We start from the raw sequence: 7,803 nt of genomic DNA, 5'->3' as shown, positions 1-7,803 counted from the left end.
CTCTGACAGTCCATCTAAGACACCAAGAGCTGATCTGCATCAAACACACACATACACACTATTCACATATATATGCAGATGCAGGGGTCTTTCCTGAAATAGAGCTCAGGTTGCTTTAGCTAGGCTTGACATTGAGTGTCAGAGATGCTACACACGCACACACACAGAAAGAGACCAACATATAGCAGTTGAAGCATCTCAAATCAAGCAATAATCCATGAAGACCATGTTTAGCACAGTTAGTGTGTCATTTCTGCATCACTAGCATCACCACAAGGAAAACACACACACACACACACACACACACACACACACACACACACATATATATATATATATATATTATTTTTTTTATTATTATTAGTTTTTTATTAATGTTCCCTCATATGTCAATCTCTGGGGTTCCCATACATATGTAAGCACATGCGCTCCTCAAAAACTCCACTGATTGCTGACACACTAAAATAGATTAAATAGATTATGTATATATATATTTAAATGGGATGTAAGATATAATTTACTGAATGTTATTAAAGTCCAGGTCATTTTAATGAGAAACTATGCTTCTACTAGCCCAAGATCTGTAGTTCCAACCACATAAGTTTGCGACGCTGTTCGCAGATGTTAGTTGAAACTATGGTTATGGGAAACGGCAAATCGCTCAACTATGTTGGTAACGACAGAACTTGTGAACATAGTTGGCTAATGATGCTTTATTATTATCATTATTATTATAAAGGCAACTTTACACAAATGATTTTCTTGATAATATGGAAGTAAAATTGGTTGTGAATGACATTTCATAATGACTTGTCAGTGGTGGTAAAACCACTGCACCTTTCGGCATTTTAGTTCACCCAAAAATGAAAATTCTGTCAGTTATTACTCACCCTCATGTTGTTCCAACCCCGTAAGACTTTCGTTCATCTTCGGAACACAAATTAAGATATTTTTGATGAAATCTAAGAGCTGGATCAGTCCTCCTGCATGCTTATGGACACTATAACTTGCTGGCCCAGAAAATGTATTAAAGACATTGTTAATATAGTCCAAGTGACTCCAGTGGCTCAATCTTAAGTTTATAAAGCGACGAGAATACTATTTGTGCGCAAAAACAAACAAAAATAACGACTTTATTCCACTTTTCATTTTCTTCTCTCTGGACCTCAAGTCTTTTTACGTAGTGTTTAAGCGCAGCGCGTCTGTGTTGCACGCCACCACGTAGGCTCACTATTGGGCGACTCTGGTCATGTGTGATACGTGGTGACGTGAAACACAGACGCGCTACGCTTAAACACTACGTAAAAAGACTCGAGGTCCAGAGAGAAGGAAATGAAAAGTGGAATAAAGTCATTATTTTTGTTTGTTTTTGCGCACAAAAAGTATTCTCGTCGCTTTATAAACTTAAGATTGAGCCACTGGAGTCACTTAGACTATATTAACAATGTCTTTAATACATTTTCTGGGCCAGCAAGTTAAGGTGTCCATAAGCATGCAGGAGGACTGATCCAGCTCTCAGATTTCGTCAAAAATATCTTAATTTGTGTTCCGAAGATGAACGAAAGTCTTATGGGGTTGGAACAACATGAGGGTGAGTAATTACTGACAGAATTTTCATTTTTGAGTGAACTAACCCTTTAAGTTTGAGTTTGTTTTCATTAAAAACTGCTTGCAAATATATACTGCTGTTTTATTTCTGCCTTTTTTTCACCCCCTTGCAGACACATCAAAGGTTCCATGAAAAACCTTTAACATCCATGGAATCCTTCCATTTAAAAAATGGTTCTTTTGATAGTAGAATATGTTTTGTTGTTGTTGCTTTTTTTAGATTATTAAAATGTTTTTCACACTACAAAAAATGATATTTTAAGAATTGATCACTGAAAGGTTATTTAGGGAACCAAAAATGTTTGTTCTATGGCATTGGTGCAAAAACTCATTTTTGGAAGCTTCATTATAAGACATTTGATTATCTTCCCTTTAATAGTATTACACCCTTTAATTATCTTCCTATTTTTTTTCACCTTTCTCACAATTTTAAAACAACAAGCTTCTATGTTGCCCTTATTTTACCACACTTGGCAACAAGTAAAAAAAAAGTAAGCATTCAATGAATGCAATTCGAATCTTACTTACAGTATATGCAATGACATATATGACTATTTTGCAGCTTCATGTGTATGAAAAGAGCTTCAGTTCGATTTGAACGCTAGATCTATGTTTCACACGATAAATTCTCGTTGGGCTTGAGTCTCATTGTTATAACCTCCGTCATGCAGGATTAGGTGGTTGATTAGCAGTCCAGGAGCCGTTGGAAATCAAAAGGAACAGGTCTAGCTCTGTCTTTCTTTTTTTAGGACTTGAACAGCTCACTGGCTGCTGCAGACCGATGTGTTGTATTGAACATATGGGCTTTCATGTGGTAAATTGAATATTACTCATATGTGAGTGCACACTGTTTTTTTTTTTTTGGTTATTCTGCCCAAGTTGCAGGCACTACCAGGGGACTGCTTTCCTTTTACTGAGAGCCGCTCTGAAGAAAATCTCAACAGACCTTGGTACAATTACTGTGCCTTCCCCTCTCCATCTCCTGCTCTCCGGCCCTGCAGACAGCAGCCCCGGGGAATTCAACCCACTATTCTGCGGAAGATTTGGGCAGTCAGGCATCAAATGTAGGCCTCTTCTCACACTCTGGGCCTCGGTGGCGGTCGCGTCAGGGGACTCGGACTTTGTGTTTTCACACACTTCCCTCCTTGGGACATGAGGCTTCGCTGTGGCAGGAAGGGCCAGGAAGAGGCATCGGCCTCCGGTACATCTTCCAGAAGCCGGGCTGGATTTAAAGGGAGCAACGTGATGAATGTCTAATGTGTTTTTTTCTGCCTGGGCTTGCTTTTATTTCTTTTGTCCTTTATATTTCCGCTTTCCACAAATAGGAAACCAAATACGGCTTGAAACTCTTAAGAAGATAATGTGATTTTTTTCTTTTTTTTAACAAACGGTCAGTTAAAGAAGGTGCTTGACCTTCAGAAGATGCTGATCGTCAGCCCGAGGAGGTCAAACTAAATAATGCATGAGGTGTTTTATAGTTGTCTCATATGAGATTTGCAACTTTTACAGTCCTGTTACCAAAACTAAAATATTTCTAAATACAGTATAAAAAAAACACATCTGTGTGATTTTAGTTTGTAGCAATAGAAAAGATTCAAATAAATGCTTTTTTAAATATTTTTATTCAGCAAACATGCATTAAATACTGTCAAAAGTGACAGTAAGGTATACAAAAGATATATTTTTATTTCAAAACAAATGCTTTTCTTTTTGCGTCTTTTACAAAAAATCATGGTTTCTACAAAAATCTGAAACAGCACGGCTGTTTTCAACATTAATATAGTAATGTTACTTGAGCAGCAAATGTGTCAAATGTGACACTGAAGACTAGAGTAATGATGCTGAAAATATAGCTTTTCATCTTTCTAAAATCACATAGAAAACATTTTAGACTGTAATAATATTTCACAATATTGCTGTTTTTACTGTATTTTACTGTATTTTAAACTTCAAGGAGAAAACTTTTTTTCCGTACAAAAACTTAGGTAATATAAGTATGGCTGAGCTGGAGGAATGTAGTCAACACTGTAAAAACTGAGATAAGATGATCCTCATGCCATGCTATAGAAATATAGAAATGGTCCTATCCTGTGTCACATTTGTATATCAAAAGATTATATTGATATTGTGGCATTGTTGTACAAAGTGGTAACACACAACTGAACATGCTTTAAATCTCTATTTCTGCTTAATCTGACCCTTACAGATGACTTTTGTTGGTGGAAACTAATGTCTTATTAAATAATATTTTGAGCATTTATACCAAGAAGGTCAAGACATTTGAGGCATGATAAAAAGGTATGGCAATTGGCAAAAAAAAGTCTAATAATAGTTAATATAACATATCTAATATTTTTCAATACAAAAAGTTCATACTACTTTCCTCTCATTGTTTTCTTTTTTTTTTATCTTGCTTTCCTCTGAGCTGAGAGAGGGCACAGTTTGGATTTAAAGCTCAACGCTACAGAAGGAATGGAGGAATAATGGTTTGGGGCTTAGGGAGGTCGTGTGTGTGTGTGTTCGCGAGGTCTCTTTCATGGATATGGGGCATTTTTGTGTAATGTCACTCTGTGCTGAGAGGTGGAGGTAGGAAAGGTGTGTAAAGCCCAGAGGAACACACCTCCATCAGTCCTGGCTGTCTCACCTCCACTCCATTCCATTAATCGGCCTCCAGAAAGAAGTAGGAGCAGCTACAACTCCTGATGCACTTCTTTTAGTAACCTTTATATAATGAAGGACATGACTGGCACAAAAAGAGAATTTCACTTTATGTCAAACAAGTGTGCTTCTAATTTAACTGGTTTTATTCAAATCAAAAAATATTATTTGAAATATAATTATTATTATTTTGCAGTAGATCAACAAAGTCCTTTTTGTGGGTTATTAGCTCTGCATATTTTCACTTTTCACATGTTTTTGAATTTATTCTCAGGAAAAGGAGCACATGAAGGTGTACGCAGGTTAATCCAAGAGCATGTCTTTACATCATAAGTGGGGAAACATTAGGCTCAAATTATGACTGTTTTTATGTTTCAAAGCAGCTTCACAGTGATAACAGGAAAATAATGCAACAAAGTTTGTTTCTGCTTTTACAGCAGATCTAGAGGAAAATAGTGTCATAGTCCAGCTTAAGCAAGTTCAGTGATAGTTCAGTTTTGTTATAAAAAAGTTGTTAATTTAGTTCATTTATATTTGGAGAAAACCGTGATGTCATCGTCCAGTTCAGTTCTCATAATGGAGTCAATGCAAGCAGATCAGTGATATTGTTGAATGTTAAGTGTCACCAACTAAGCAAGCCAAAAGCCAAAGGCGAAAAAAAGCGACAGTGGCAAGGAACCACTGGAATGGAGAAAAAAAAAAAAAAAAAAAACATGGGAGAAACCAGGCTCAGTCAATGACCAGTTCTCATCTGCCCAACACATGAACAGTGTATGAATATGATTCAGGCTGAATTACAGGTCAGTAGTCAGAGTGGAAACTACCTACATTTAGATATTTCCAAAGAGAACTTGGTTGTTTAAAAAACTATTCAACAACAAACAAAATGACACGTGATGTCTAACTAAACAGTGTATTGATGCTTTGACACAGTGCTATCAGTCTCTAACACTAAGAATGTGGGGCTTGTGGAGAAATGTTCAGGTGAATCCTGTGGACTGAGTAGATATTGGCCAAACCTTTGATCTATGAGGATATTACAGCGTGTCTCCACTCTAAACGCATTAACCTTGAAAAGAGGTTTCAACATCTCTCTATGGTCCATTAGACAGCACCCATCAAGAGTTTCCAACCAGGGGAGAACATTTGGGAGCGCTCACTCCTGAAGACTGGGGAAGAAAGCAATAGTTGCGTGACTAGAAACGAGTAAAAAAAAAATAGTTGATGAATCAACTGCATCACAACAGCAGTACTGAATATTTCATAATAATCTTTTATTTCAATATAATTAATTCATATAATAACTATAATTAATAATGTTGAAAAGAAAAACCCAAGAGACTGCAAAAACACAGCAACTGTGAATGTGACATCATTATTGTCATGACCCAGGCAAGGGAAGAGGATTAGAGGATCTCAATTGCAACAGTGTTTCTAAAAAAAATAAAAAAAATAAAAAAATTAAAAAAACAAGACTTAAGCCTGTTTTATACTTATGCGTCGGACCTACACCGAAGCCTCTACGCTGTAGGCAACGCGTTGGTTTTCATTTATACTTCTGCGTCGTTGTCCGCGTTGACGCGCATGCAGAGGGAGCGTGTGAAACCCGAGGGAGCGGTCCTAGCAGACCAATCACAGCGCTTGTGTCCGCGTAGAGTTGACGCGTTGTTACATTTTTGGAGAGGTGCACGTCAGGGTACGCCATGGGGTACGCGCGCTACACACAGCCTACGACGTAGCTATGGCGTGAGTTCAACGCAGAAGTATAAAACAGGCTTTAGGGTACGGTTACACGACAACGACGTACTAAAAATGGAAAAGTCTGTCCTTTGCGTCTTTCAGGTACAACAACAACATTGTCAAAATGATCCCTGTTCACAGATCATCGAAAACGACTTAAAAGCTGTATTCTGCTGCCAGACCAGTAGTTGGTAATGTCACTTTTGTAAACACTTCTCTAATAGAATGAACACGATGTCACCATTTTCACAAATTCACTTTATTTGAGACAATAATGGTATAATTTTCAAATACTTTGAAACCCATTTTCAGGCCCCTAAAACGGCATTGTCATGTAAATGGAAGGCCAAAATACATCAAATATTCTCAGTTTTTTGTTGAAAATGGTGTTGTGTAAACAGCCCTCTGGAAGGCAGGAAACAACATAACAACTTCACTAACATAAAGACAATTTCAGGCAATCAGCAGAACTTAACTGAGGACTTAAATACACAGGAGAAAACAAACTGAACAAGAAACAGGTGCAATCAGTAACCATGGAAACAAACAAGGGCATAATCAGTAACCTAGGAAATGGAAAAGAAGCGGGAAAATGGGGAACAAAGGAAGCAGGAACAGAGCACATGGAAACAATTGAAAAACAAGTCCATAAAACAGAACATAAACCTGACGATAACGGCATAAATTTTTTTGACATGACTAGACAGCCTGATCTCACGGCAATTCGTACAAATTCTATGAGGTGGCTAATTCGTAGGAATTCATACGACCTCACTCGTACGAATTAGTACGATTTTTGCTAAATCGTACATATTTTACGAATTGCCCAATTCGTATGAATTCATACGAATGACCTACCCCTGACCCCGCCCCTAAACCTACCCATCACGTGGGTTTAGACAATTCGTACAAATTCGTACGAGTGAGGTCGTACGAATTCATACGAATTAGCCACCTTTTTATCACTCGTACGAATTCGTACGAATTGGTCGTGAGATCATGTTGGACTAGACCAGAACGGTTGCTGTATGTTTTTTTTTTTTGACAGAAATATATATATAAAATTAATTTTGTGTTTTTTGGTACATACTAGAAATTGTCTAAATTGTTTTAGTTATATATCTAAATCGTATCATGTAAATTTTTAAATTTCATCAGATAAACATTACGTTTTTATCAGATAAATATATTTCAATTTAAGCAGAGAAATGCATTTGGATTTTAGCAGATAAACGTTTTTTGTTTTTCTCTTACATTAAATTAACCAAATATATTGATGATGCGCATTGTACTTATGGGGATTTTCAAATACAGTACAATGCTAATGACATCCCGCAATACCTGACTATTTAAAAAAAAAAAGGAAAAATTGAAAGATAGTGTTTTAACAATAAATAATTCAGGAGGAAAAAAATGTCAAGCCACTTTAAAAATATTTAAATAAAATACAAAATCTAAATCTGTGCATTTTACACAGTTCGTCTTGAATGAAAATGAAATCGTCTTCTTTTTTCTTCTATCTAAACTTGGACTTGTTCCACCAATTCGGCCAAGACAGTGATCAAAACACTGAATTCAATTTAAACATTCTATCAGGCTTTGCATTTCTAGGGCAGACTGGCAGATTTAGGTAAATTTCCATTGAACTTTGTGTCAAGTTCAACAAAAAGCAAAAGTGAGGACAGATCCAATTACAAATGGATTCACACCAAGAAAACCGCATTCCCCACTGTTGTTTATTGAGTGGAAGAAAAAGTAGGAGATTAAAAAAAATAAAACAATCCTAGACAGAGGCCA

The sequence above is a fragment of the Scardinius erythrophthalmus genome (assembly GCF_964197995.2).
Source record: "Scardinius erythrophthalmus genome assembly, chromosome: 16".
In the NCBI taxonomy this organism is placed as follows: domain Eukaryota; kingdom Metazoa; phylum Chordata; class Actinopteri; order Cypriniformes; family Leuciscidae; genus Scardinius; species Scardinius erythrophthalmus.
This window is presented reverse-complemented; position numbering follows the sequence as displayed.